Source organism: Eubalaena glacialis, chromosome 6 (assembly GCF_028564815.1).
Source record: "Eubalaena glacialis isolate mEubGla1 chromosome 6, mEubGla1.1.hap2.+ XY, whole genome shotgun sequence".
NCBI classification, from domain to species: domain Eukaryota; kingdom Metazoa; phylum Chordata; class Mammalia; order Artiodactyla; family Balaenidae; genus Eubalaena; species Eubalaena glacialis.
In genome coordinates, this window is record NC_083721.1 from 81,492,186 (window position 1) to 81,505,541 (window position 13,356).

The 13,356-nt window shown below is 42.5% G+C and overlaps 1 pseudogene; it reads left to right on the forward strand.

Moving 5' to 3' along the window:
* The first annotated feature begins 4,836 nt into the window (after nucleotides 1-4,836).
* Nucleotides 4,837-11,808, forward strand: LOC133092994 (olfactory receptor 8K5-like; annotated as a pseudogene).
* Nucleotides 11,809-13,356: the final 1,548 nt, after the last annotated feature.

Sequence of the window (13,356 nt, forward strand, 5' to 3'; positions counted from 1 at the left end):
TCCCACACGTATGAGTTCCTATTGCTTTACATTCTCCCTGATATGAGATATGGTTAGTCTTTTTAATTATAATCATTCTGGTGAATGTGTAGTGATATCTTCCAGTGATTTTAATTTTGTATCTCTGGGATTACTATTGAAAGTGGGTGCTTTTTCATATATTAATTTCTTACAATTTTTTGTCTTTTGTGAAATGCCTGTTCCAGACTCTTGCTAACTCTTGGATTGTCTGCCATTTTCTTATTGATTTGTTTCTTAATTATATTTTTGGATATGAACTCCTTGAAAAAATATTCTCCCACTCAATGGCTTGTATTTTCACTCTCTCAGTGGTGTCTTTTGATGAACGTAATTTCTTCATTCTAATATACTCAAATTTTTCATTCTTTTATTATATGATCATTGCTTTCATGTCCATTTAATTAATTAATTTATTTATTTATTTATTTTTGGCCATGCTGCACAGCTTGCGGGATCTTAGTTCCCCAACCAGGGATTGAACCTGTGCCCCATGCCGCGGAGGTGCGGAGTCCTAACTTCTGGACTGCCAGGGAATTCCCCTTTCATGCCCTCTATAAGAAAAATTTACTTTCCCTGAAGTATAAAGAAATTTGCCTATTTTATCTTGTAAAATATTTTTTGTTTGTCTTTCGCATTTAGATCTCAAATCCCCTTGGAATTAATTTTTGCATATGTTGTAAGGTAGGGGTCAAGCTAGCACCATTTACTGAAAAAACTGTCTTTCTCTACTGCTCTGCATTGTCACCTATATCACATATCAGACATACATATATACAGGAGTCTGCCTCTATGCTCTCTATTCTAGTCCCATGGTTTATATTCCTGTGCTAAGGTTACACTGTTTTAATAACTGTAACCTCATAATAAGACTTCGTATTTTTACAGCATGTCTTCCTACCTTGGTTTCTTTTTCAAAAGTATCTTGGCTATGCTTGACTCTTCATATTTCATATACATTTTATAATCAGCTTATCAAGATAAGCTTTAAGATTATCATAATCATAAACATGATCATAATACTTTAAGATTTTGATTGGGATTATATTGCATATTTAGATCAATTTGGAAGAAAGGTCATATTTACAATAGGTCTTCAGTCCATGAGTATACTGTATCTCTCCATTTAGTCTGGTCTTCCTTAATGTCTCAACAATTTTATGCTTACCTGCAGAGAGGTTTCGAACATCTTTTATTAGATTTTATCCTAGATATTTCATATTGTTATGCCCTTATAAACGACATACTTATAGAATTTTATGTTTTAACTGCTTGCTGCAGGTATGTATGAATACATTTGATTTTTGTACATTGTATATGCTTATAGTCCCTCAAGAAGAGACTCTTAGAATGCTTTCCCTCACTCTATCCTCTTTCTGCCTGTTAAGATGATTGGAAGTTTTACTCCGAGTTGTTAAAACATTTATTTCAGTATTCTATTCTAAGAAACCTGATTTATACTTAAAAATGAGATTTATTGAATTCATTGAAAATCAGTATTTTTCTTACATATTTTATCTTCCCCAATCTGATTTTTTTTTTCTAATTACATTTTAATGAAGAAGGCATACTTCTTCAAGTCCTTTGTAAGAAGTCCATGGCTGCATGCTTTTTGAGTCCTTGCAGTTCTTGGTTGGAAAGAATCACATTCCTTTCCCAGTGATATTCTTTAAATATTTCTCAACGTCTTCTAGCTTCCAGTGTTGTGATAAGAACTCTAGTGTCAAGATAATTATCTTGCCCTTGTAAGTAAGCTGTTCTCTCTTTCTAAAAGCTTGTAATATATGCTTTCTATTCCTGGAAATTAACATTTTCCCAAGAAAATGTTTGTTTATATTATTTTTATTAATCTTGTGTATAGCTCTGTGACTTTTAATCCAAAAATGGTCTTTTTTTAGCTCCAGAAAATTTTTTTATTTTTATTTTTTAGTATTGTTTCCCCATTTTTTCCTTTGTCTCTTCCCGAGCTGCTTGTCTTTGTCAGTTATGTATCCTGAGTCTCTCCTCCATTTCTCTCTTATTTTTACTAATAATTTTCATTCATTTGTCCTTTTTGCTCTATATTCTGGAGTATATTTTTAGGTCTATTTTTGAGATCAATAATTCAGTTTTCTGTCCCTCCATATATTTTCACTCCTTCTAGATTGTTTTAACTTCAGAAATTGTTTTTTAAATTATTTTTCCTAATTTTTGAGAGTTTTCTTATTATCAGCTTTCTCTTTGGTAATATCTTCTTGAATCTCATTGAAAATTTGTATCAGAGAATTCTTTCTTGCACTCTTGCCACTATTCTATTTAAACAGCCTCCACTTTATTTTGATTTCTCAATGTTATAGCTCTCCTTTTAGGCTTTTCATTCTTTCAAATTTCCAGTCTTTCTTTCTCTTCTTCTTCCCCTTCTTCTTCTTCTTATCATTCTTTCTCCTTCTTCTTCCTCCTCTTCCTCCTCCTCTTTTTCTCCTTCTTAGCCTTCTCCTTCCCATCCTCCTCCTTCTCTTCTTCCTCTTCTCCTTCTCCTTCTTCTTCTGTATGTGTGTATTTTTATTTCTTATGAAGACAGGTCTAGACGTACCAGCACCATCAGCCGGTGTAGGTTTGTTCAACACTATTGAGGTCAGGCTGTTGGTGACTTGAAGGTGTTGGACCCTTTCCAGGTAGATGAACAGCAAAGGGTAGACAGGCTAGGATTCCTGAATTTAGGAAAAGGAAAGGCCACTGGGTCCATGAAGTTGTCCAGGTTCATGAGAAGAAAAAAGGGGCACTGAAAAAGATCGATGACCCTCAGCAGGACTGGCCCACCTAGGACAGCTGGTGCCAGGATGGTCAGCTCCTCCTGTCACTGTCAACAGCACGCTAACTGGAAGGCTGGCTTTTCCTGGGCTTTACCCCTTGCCCTCTGAGATGCAAGCCATTACCCACTGCAAGCAAATCCCAGGTGGTTGCCTGAATCATCTCCATGGAAACTGATACCATACTCAGGCCAGTGGGACCTCTTGCAGGCTTCCTTGCTTCCCTGGACTTTGGTCATAGGGGTTAAGCCATCTCAAAAGAGTACTGAGCTGGGAGTGAGTTCAAAACATGCAGTTAGAGTATTTCATTTTCCCTCTACATCTGCAGAAAATATACTTCATTATTTTAAAATTGAAAGTAAAAATAACTTTTATTTGTTAAAAAGGGAACTCATGGGCTTCCCTGGTGGCGCAGTGGTTGAGAGTCTGCCTACCAATGCAGGGGACACGGGTTCGAGCCCTGGTCTGGGAAGATCCCACATGCCGCGGAGCAACTGGGCCCGTGAGCCGCAACTACTGAGCCTGCGCGTCTGGAGCCTGTGCTCCGCAACAAGAGAGGCCACAATAGTGAGAGGCCCGCGCACCGCGATGAAGAGTGGCCCCCACTTGCTGCAACTAGAGAAAGCCCTAGCACAGAAACGAAGACCCAACATAGCAATCAATCAATCAATCAATAAATAAATCTTTAAAAAAAAAAAAAAAAGGGAACTCATGGCATAGTGGAATCACCTCATGTGCGGAGTCCAATACCCTGCACAAGATCCATGGCTTAGAGCCGTCCAGCCCTAGGTTCCTCCTCAGTGAAGTAGGGGTGATGGAACCAATGGGTCCAGGCCTCTTCCAAACAACCTTGTGAAAATCAAACATTATGAATGTGAAGATACTTTCTTGGAAGTAAATCACCATGAAAATGCAAGCTGATGTTACATCAATAAGAATTCAAGTTATAATAAAAAAGAAATGGGCTGTCTCATGTAGCAATAAAACTCCCTATCACTGGAAGCATGCATGAGAAACTTGCTCAGCGCTTAGAGACATTTGGAGAGATGGATGCATCCGACATTAGAATTGTTAATCTCTGAGACCCTTTTCAATTTTCTAAAAGTCTATGATTCATCCAGCACTTGGAAGTATCATAGGCCTGGGAACTGAAATTTCTCTGAAGTTAAACTCAACTCCATAAATGTGAAATCAAGTAGGACCAAATATATATTCCAAATTGGGGTAAAGTATGGCCTCGATATGTGGCTAATACACACAGACTTCTCTCTCACTAATAACAGAAAAAAATTACAGTGGGAATTCTTTAGTAAAATGACTAGCTGCAGTCCATTGTCATCATCCTGGCAGGCTGAGGGAGAGATGGATCCCAGGCTTAATTAACAAAATTTGACAAATTTTCTCTCGAGCCCTAGGCTCCAAGCCCACCTGCTCCTGCTGCCTCGTAGGCATAGAATTCCAATCTCCAGTCTGTGCCTAGATGTGGTATGAATGGATGAGTTCATAGGGTACAAGTTATCAAGAAAAACCATCCACTCATACTCAAATGAAACCTGAGTGAGAATCACATCGCTGTCAGTTATCATATCCAGTATATTCTGAAAACTAATGAGCCTGTTAAACTTCTACTGGAAACTGACAGTAGAGTCCCATCCTCATGAAACCAAGTATCACAATGCAAAATGAAAGGGAAAATAAAATCTGGCTGTTGAGACTTTTCTTGATTTACTTGATTCATTAATTCAACCAGCACTTACCAAGAATCCTTTATGTGCTGAGGTACTTTGCTCAGCATCATGGAGGGGATCCAGAAAAGAACTGGTGACACGTTCTGTCCCCAAGATATTTATAGTAATAGGTGCCAATAAACTATGACAAAGTAGAAAATTACCGTGAGAAGTAGAGAGAGATGAAGGTGTGAGTGGGACATGGGAAGGTTATTTCTTACCAAGGGGTTCAGGGAACTCTTCCTGGCCAATCAGTATTTGAGCTCAATCCTGAGGAATGGGAAGAATACAGATGTGCCAGGATGAAGGTGAGCCAAGGCCCAGAGGCAGGTAAATATGAGGGATGTTCATGGACAAGGAGATAATAATGGCACTTATCAAGTGCTTACTGTATGCCAGGTGCTATGCAAACTCTTTAAAACTAATTATTTCATTAGACTGAGAAAACTGAGGCATAGAGAGGTTGAATAGCTTCTTTGAAGTCACACAGCTTAGAAGTGTTGGAATTGATACAACGTCTGGTGGTGGTTACAGGAAGGTATGTAAAAGCCACTGATGATAAATCAAGAGGATATTGGATGCCAAACTTAGGAGACCAGTGTGTCCAGCTCTTGATATATTCTTCCCAGATGTTGTTATTGAAAAGATTCAACACATCTGTTACTAACTAAATTTTCCACTCATCATAATGGTTTGGGAAATCTTGAAACCCTAGACTTCTTTGACAGAGTGAAAATGGTCAACTGTTATTACCTGCTTCACCACAAGGTTCTTAGCTCTGAATTCAGCATAACTCTGAGATGATCTAAGGAAAGGCTTACTGTAAGTTGGAACCACTTGACTCTGGCAGAGGAGGAGTAAGGAGCTTTGGTGAGAGTCTGTTCATGAGATAGTGTTCATGAGATAGACTCATGAGAGTCTGTTCATGAGATAACTGAGTGTTATAGAATGGAGTCCCCCAACTCAGTTCAGACTGAATAAGAAAGTCCTACTATGTGGAGAATAGATAGACTAGACTAGAACAATAGTCCACAAACCTGGGGTCAACAAACCAAATTCAGCTTGCCACCTGTTTTTGTAAATGATGTCTTATTGAGACAAAACTGCTCATTCATTCATGTATTGCTACTTTCATGCAATAATGGCAGTGCCGAATAGCTGCTACAGAGACCGTGTGGTGTGTGGACACTAAAATATTTGGCCCTTTACAGGAAAAGTTTGCCAACCTCTAGAACAGGAGAATCGGAATCCTAGCACATTCATGTTGGAAGGAAGAATGGTGGTCATTTAATCCATACTCTTCTCCCCTCCCCACTCCCCAGCCCCTGCAGCACACTCCACACACACAGATAGAGGCTGAGCCCCACAGAGAGGAAGAGATTTACCTAAAATCACCGAACTGGAAGGGACCGTGATTGGGTCACTAACCATTAGACTCATGTTTCTTCTACCACACCAGTTCTGAGAGACTAAAGTAACTTCTAAACAATTACTCAATAACTAGGTACCCAGCACCATGCTCTCTCAGGGTTCTAAGATGAGAATAGTAGAAGATCTGGGGTCTCCCCATCCTGTGGTCCACACCAGACATGGTGATAGACCTTGCACAGTGGAGTTGTACCTTAATACCCTCTAAAGTCGGCATATGAGGGAAAAATCAAACAGTACCTAAATTCCCTTTAAACCCCTGCTGGAAGACCTCACAACAGAAACAGACTTCGTGTCTCTCATAGGGTTCAACACCACCAGTCGGTCCTTTGGGGCTGGAACTGATTTCTGCTTTTTGGTGATGCCTCAGCTACAGTAGCTGGCTTGTGTTCAGCAGCCCTATATTCAAGATGCCTCCCAACTCTGAGTGGCACACAGGGAATGAGACACAGTGAGGATACGGTGGCAGGCGCTCACCTCCCATCGCACCTCCTCTTGGCCTGGGGCCTCTGCTTATTGAGTGGAAGACCAGGAATCACCCCCATGTTATTCAAATTATGTTCCTGCTCTTCTTCCCCCTCTAGCTTTTATAGATGAATGAGTGTAAGATGTGCCTCCACCAGATATCTGAAGCATTTGACGCAGTGTGTGGTAACGTTCTCTGTGTCTCGTAGAGATTTCCATGTCAGGGGAGTGTGTGGAATGTGTGTGTATGTGCATGGACGGGATTCAGACACAAATGTGCAGAGAGGTGAGAGATTTTCCCAGACAGGAAAGTCTCTGTGGAAGCAGCAAAACTTGATGTGGCTTTTGTATCAGAGATTTACAGAATCTTGGAATTAGAATGTTATTTGAGGGCCAAAGACTCCCAGACCATGCCCAGTGCAGGAATTGCACCTGTGGCATCTTGACAGACAGCCTCTTCCCGAATCCTCCAGGTGATACACTCACTATTTCCTGGGGGAGCCCACTTTGTGCTCAAATAACTTCAGTGGTTATGACACTGCAGAACGCATTTTGGGACTCAGTAGAGCATAGGTCTGTCTCGGTGCAGAAAGAAAGCAGCGAGAGGCAGAGTGACAGGTAAGGAAAGAATTTATTAGTATAGGACGCTTGTGAGAAATACAAGCAGTAGGCAAGGGAGTGTCACCCCGAGAGCTTAGTGGGCTACAGTTTTTTGTTTTTGTTTTTTTCTGTCTATACATATTATACTCTATTTAGATGACACCACAAGGAAGCTAATAACAACCTGTTTCTTTCCAGAAAAGCTAACTGGACTAAATAGGCCAACAGAATCTATCATCGCTGACTGAATTCATTCTGATGGGAGTCACAAGGCATCCTGAGCTGCAGGCCCCACTTTTCAGGGTCTTCCTCATTAGCTACACAATCACAGTGGTGGGAAATCTGGGCATGATCATCTTGATCCAAGTGGATTCCCACCTACACACACCTATGTAGTTTTTTGTCAAACACCTGGCTTTCATTGATCTTGGTAATTCTACTGTCATTTGTCCTGAGATGCTGGTAAATTTTGTTGTGGATCAAAATACCATTTCCTATCATGCATGTGCCACACAGTTGGCTTTCTTCCTTATGTTCATTATCAGTGAATTTTTTATCTTGTCAGCCATGGCCTATGACTGCTATTTGGCCATCTGTAACCCTCTGCTCTACAATGTTCTCATGTCCCAGAGACTTTGTCATGTGCTGGTAGGCATTCCATACCTCTACAGTACCTTTCAAGCACTAATGTTCACTATCAAGATTTTTACATTGACTTTTTGCGGCTCTAATGTCATCAGTCATTTCTACTGTGATGATGTTCCCTTGTTACTTATGCTGTGCTCAAATGCACAAGAAATAGAATTGTTGGTCATACTATACAGTTTTATAATCAAAGGAAAAGTGAGGAGGGGGAAAAGACCACCTTCCTCATTTTTGAATTTTTATTTATTTATTTATTTATTTATGGCTGTGTTGGGTCTTCGTTTCTGTGCGAGGGCTTTCTCTAGTTGCGGCAAGCGGGGGTCACTCTTCATTGCGGTGCGCGGGCCTCGCATTATCGCGGCCTCTCTTGTTGAACCTTCCTCATTTTTGAACAGACATCAAACTTCCATCATCAGCTCCTCCTCCACGTTGGGCGGGGGGAGTTTTCTTGTTCCTACTTGGTCATACTGGGACTGTCATGGCGCTGTGGAAATGGGCCAAAAGGTGGTAACATACTAAAATATGGTAAATCATCTCAGGTTTCAGTATAGTGTCACCTTTTCCCTATATTTTTGTTTTTAGTACGTGCAGAGAAGCATGTCCTAGGAATCGATAACTTACTGACCTCACTGGGCAGGATGTGGACCTCATTCCACCATTGCTTTATTGTTTGGGGGCATGTCTCATGCTTCTGTTGCATGGTTTTCTTGCTACGAAAGCGTACTTTCTTGAGTGATGATTAACTTACAGGGGTCTCCCATACTTTTTTTCTTTATTTACAATCCCCTAGTGAGATTAACTATTTAATCACCTACTTTGTCCCTTTACTCTGTCCCTATCAGTTAAATATCTACTCTGAATATTAAAATGAACTTAATAGTTTCTAGTCCCATCTTCCAAAGTCACAGAGAATGAGTCCCTTCTCACTTTCCTAATGATGGTTCTTAGCGTGCTTGCCCAAGTCAATCAGATCCCTTTCCTGCCCTGTCTTCTGTCCGGCTGCTCATGGAGCAGCACGGATGGATGGAGTGCATGTGTGTGTGCATGTGTGTGTGCACGCACACACACATGTACATACGTATTGGGACGTGTAAGGGAGGGAGGAGGGGAGAAAATTACAGCAGTTCTGAATTTAAAACCATGTAAAACCCATGTGAAAGAGGGAGTAGAAAATTAGGCAGACCACACTGCCCAGGACATTATGTGCCAAACTAAAAAGGTTGGGCTTTTAGGTAGGAGAGTCATACAGCCTGATTGGCAATTTAGAAAGATTATTCTTCCTATATTGCAGAGGAGACATTTGCAGGACCAGGACAGGAAGGCCCATTAAGAAAATACTGTAGGAGTCCAAATGAAGGATGATGAGGTCTGATCAAATCAGAGCCACAAAGATGGAAAAGCAAAGACACGTTCAAGAAGTGTTCGGGAGAGAACTTGATGGATGTAGACTTCGAGGTGGGAGGGAGCAGGGATGATGCCAAGGGGTGGTGGGACATGCAGCAGATGGAACCTCTCCAGAATCCTGCCACTACCAGAAATGTTCATTCCAGGGCCTCAGAACCCTCCCAAGGAGTCTCTGCAGAGAGAGAAATGATACATTAACTGCAGGAGTTGGCAAGGAGTGAGGAATAGGAAACACTAATTACAGGCCAAGATCATTAACCAGCAGGTCTGGGATCAGCTGCATGTAACGTCAACTCATCTGCTCCTGCAAATGGCCAAGGGAGGATGCGACGGGAAGAGTGTGGGCAAGACATTTTGCAAATGCTAAGGGAGCAGCTGAGCGCAGACCTTGGTGACATGAGTTTGATATGCTTGGCACTTCGGCTCTGGTTTCTGGAGCCCTTGGGGTGCCAAATGCACTGTAGCCAGCTGGCCAGTTGTCCAAATGTCACTTATGCCTCTAGGCCTCTAATTACCAGGCTCCCCTTTAGCCTTATAGCTACACTCCATTAGGGGCTTGCTGGCCACATGCACAGGAAATGGATTAGAGGCCATTAGACCATCCAGGTTGAAAAAGGTCAGGTCTTGCCTCCTGGGAGAAAAGCCTAAACTCCAGCTTTGTCATGTGGTGCTTGAAGCCAGAGAAAGATCTCAGGACTAGGAAAGAGTCCCAGCCCAGCTATATGGCCTTGAGCAAGCAAATTGTTTCACTTCGCACAGTCTTGATTTGCTTGTGGGGCATAAATAAGCAATGTTCCCTAACTGAGAACATCAGATGATATCAGAGGCAGGGGCGTATGCATCTCAAGGGCTGTTGCTACTGCTGCTGATGTTAACTGCTAACCTGAATGTATAGGCGGCGGACCGGGAGTGAAGAAACCAAGGTTTTAGTCCTATTTCTGCTGGTGTGCTGTAGGACCTTGGGCAAGTCACTTCTTCTCTCTAGGCCTCAGGTTCTTCATCTGAAAACTGAAGGGATTGGTCTAGCTCAGTGGTTTTTAACCAGAAATATACACTAGAATTGCCTGTGGAGCTTCTTAAAAATGCAGGTACCCACATCCCACCCTGTTATGTTGAAGCAGGTTCTCAGCGGATATTAGATGCTCACTGAGAACCACTGGAATGGATGGTCAGGTGCCACCTGCCTCCCACCTCTGCCTGCCTGCTCCCCCCACACCTGGAATGACTTGATCCTCACCCTTGGGATAAGCCTCCCCACAGCCTCCAGCACTGATCCTGTCCTCAAGCTCTGGATCTCGGCATCAAGCCCCCGGTGCTGAACTGTCTCTGACCTCCTGATTTAGTCTCACCCCTGAGCCCGAGCCAGCTGTCGAGATGTGGTCTCACCTTGTTCCCTGAGGGAGCTGCACTGCTGGGCTTGTCCAGCACTGATTGGCAGAGCATTGTTTTGCTTTTCTCAGCATCTGGGGTCCCATCCCCCAACTCCAGACTAACGGGAAGAGACCTGCTATTGGCTGAAAGATTGCCTTGCTCTGGACCACCTGCTAGGAGCATCAAAATATCCCCTGCTGTTGGACCCCTCCTGTGGTCATGCCACACCAGTCTCCATCTGCCTCACAGAGAACCCCACTCCCATCCAAGATTCGTGTTGGACACTGTGATGTGGCTTCCGTCCCAGGACTGCATGTGGCCTGTTGCCTGACCAGGCAGGTGGCATTTTCTGCCTTTAGTGTGCCTTAGGCCTATGGCGTCATTCCTTTCCTATTTCAACCTGATTTCTGCTCTGTCCAGCTGCAGCTGTGGTCATTTTAATGAGCTCTGTCTCACCATGTGATTTCAGTGATTTCTGATATCCCTCCCAGCTGAAAAGTCAGAACCAGGGAGGTTGCTTTGGACCTGGTCTCTCTGGGACTGGGTTTCTCATCTGTAAAACAGGAGTGCCAACATCTGCCTTGTAGAAGCACTATCTCTTACTCGAATGCTGCTCGCCATCTATGAACTGAACTAAGTCCTACTCATCCTCAGGCCTCAGACCTTAGACGTTGCTTCATAAAGCCGGTCTCTCTTACCAACACTGCCCCACCACTGTTATGTGCTCTGATGCAACCTGTACTTTTCCTTTCAACTCCTTAAACTCATGTAATTGTTAATTACACACTTTAAACTCTTTCTCCCCTACTAGGTCATAAGGTCTGTGAGGGCAGAAACTGCCTTACTCACCAACATTAAACCCCCCATGCCTGGCACATAGAAGACAGGGGACGTGTCTCATGACTGACAGATGAGACACTGGATGTGCCTTGTCACAGAGCAGGTGCTCAGTGAACATTATCCCTCCTCCCTGCTCCTAGAGAATACCACTGAGCCAATCCCAGGATGTGAGCACCCGCCCAGCACAGGGGAGCACCAGGGCATGGCTGAGCTGGTTCTTGAGGTCCGTGCTGGCCTTCCTTCTGGGCCCTGTGCAATCTGCCACCCTGGCAGGAGCCACAAACACCTAGAAGTCTGGTGAGAATGATACCCATAATTCCCAACATCAAAAGAATCCCACCTGAGGATCTTTTTTAAAATACCTGTAACTACACCCAACCCATAGATACTTTGTTTTAATTCATCTGGAATGCAGCCTGGGCTTTGGTATTGTTCAATAATCCCCCAGGTTTTCCCTGTATGCAGCCATGGGTGAGAACGATTGGTTGGATTCCATCACCATTTTCCAGATACGAAGGTGAAGCACAGGAGGGCAAGGAATTGGCCCAAGAACACACAGTAGCTATGGCATAGCTGGATGGAGCTAGAACTTAGAAGACCTAACTTTCCACCACGGCTCCTCCCACTGCACCAAGTAACAAGCTGAAATTCCCTTTATCAATTGCAGAGGCAGATTTTCTGGCATCAAACAAGGCTGCGGGCAGAGAGCTTGTTTTTTTCTACCCTGGAAAATCTGTTATTAAAAGCTTGTTTATGCAAGAAGGGTATAATTAAAAGTGAATGAGTGTAATTCCTTTATCGCAATGAATATTAATTAAAGGTAAACACAGCATCAATATTCATTTAGAGGAAGGCAGAGGCTGAAAAGAAGACTGCTCGTACTAGGGTTGTCCATCACATCAGAAAGTAACAGATGACAGGACTCCAATAGCAGAATGTTGCTCTATTTTTCTCACATCCTCTCAGATTTAGAAGTTAGCCAAAATACAAATCTTTTGTCAGGTTGGGCTCCATGACCAGGCACAACTGCATGGGCACAGCCCTGTCTTGTTCAGGACACAGCTCTCAGAAAGTTGTTTTTTTTTAATACATCTTTAGTGGAGTATAATTGCTTTACAATGTTGTGTTAGTTTCTGCTCTATAACAAAGTGAATCAGCTATATGTATACATATATCCCCATATCTCCTCCCTCTTGAGCCTCCCTCCCACCCTCCCTATCCCACCCCTCTAGGTGGTCACAGAGCACTGAGCTGATCTCCCTGTGCTATGCGGCTGCTTCCCACTAGCTGTCTATTTTACATTTGGTAGTGTATATATGTCCATGCCACTCTCTCACTTCGTCCCAGATTACCCTTCCTCCTCCCTGTGTCCTCAAGTCTATTCTCTACATCTGAGTCTTTATTCCTGTCCTGCCCCTAGGTTCATCAGAACCATTTTTTTTTAGATTCCATATATATGTGTTAGCACAAGGTATTTGTTTTTCTCTTTCTTTTTTTTTTTTTTAACATCTTTATTGGAGTATAATTGCTTTACAATGGTGTGTTAGTTTCTGCTTTATAACAAAGTGAATCAGTTATACATATACATATGTTCCCATATCTCTTCCCTCTTGCATCTCCCTCCCTCCCTGTTTTTCTCTTTCTTGACTTACTTCACTCTGTATGACAGACTCTAGGTCCATCCACCTTACTACAAAGAACTCGTTTCTTTTTATGGCTGAGTAATGTTCCATTGTATATATGTGCCACATCTTCTTTATCCATTCATCTGTCGATGGACACTTAGGTTGCTTCCATGTCCTGGCTATTGTAAATAGTGCTGCAATGAACATTGTGATACATGACTCTTTTTGAATTATGGTTTTCTCTGGGTATATGCCCAGTAGTGGGATTGCTGGGTCATATGATAGTTCTATTTTTAGTTTTTTAAGGAACCTCCATACTGTTCTCCATAGTGGCTGTATCAATTTACATTCCCACCAACAGTTCAAGAGGGTTCCCTTTTCTCCAGACCCTCTCCAACATTTATTGTTTGTAGATTTTTTGATGATGGCCATTCTGACTGGTGT